The following is a 544-nucleotide window of genomic DNA, read 5'->3' as shown; positions in this document are numbered from 1 at the left end:
TGGAGATTATAATTTGTAAGTTTAGTTGTCATTTAACAAGTTATAATACATGTTCCCAACCAATGAAAAATATGAAGTTTCTTCTTCAAAAGCCATAATACATATACCTGAAAAACTAATGAGGAAGAAGCCAATGTTTAAAGAAAAAGCTTATTGCTGAACACAGAAATATTAAGTCATATTTCAGGAAAATACCCCAAATAGTTTATTTACATCGTCAACCTTACATACATATTTAATGGTTTAAATTGTATATAGAATCTGCTTAACCACTTGTAAATATTACATTTTTTAATTTATTTTAAAGCAATATTTTGTATTTTACCATTTAAAAAATAACCTGTTGATTGATATAGCTCAGATAAAAAGAAAATCATATAGAGGAAAATAAAAAGGAAATACTTAATACAGGAATAGCTAGTGGTATTGGATGTTATTTTCTTCCAGGACCATGTCATACTAAATATGCTTTATTTTACAGGGTCTTTATCACTTGATTATATAGTGTTAATGTGTTTCATATCATAGAATTTTGACAAAGTTT

The sequence above is a fragment of the Propithecus coquereli genome, unplaced genomic scaffold, assembly GCF_000956105.1.
Source record: "Propithecus coquereli isolate 6110/MARCELLA unplaced genomic scaffold, Pcoq_1.0 Scaffold100, whole genome shotgun sequence".
NCBI classification, from domain to species: Eukaryota; Metazoa; Chordata; class Mammalia; order Primates; family Indriidae; genus Propithecus; species Propithecus coquereli.
The sequence above is the reverse complement of the archived record's forward strand: the minus strand, read 5'-3'. Positions refer to the sequence as shown.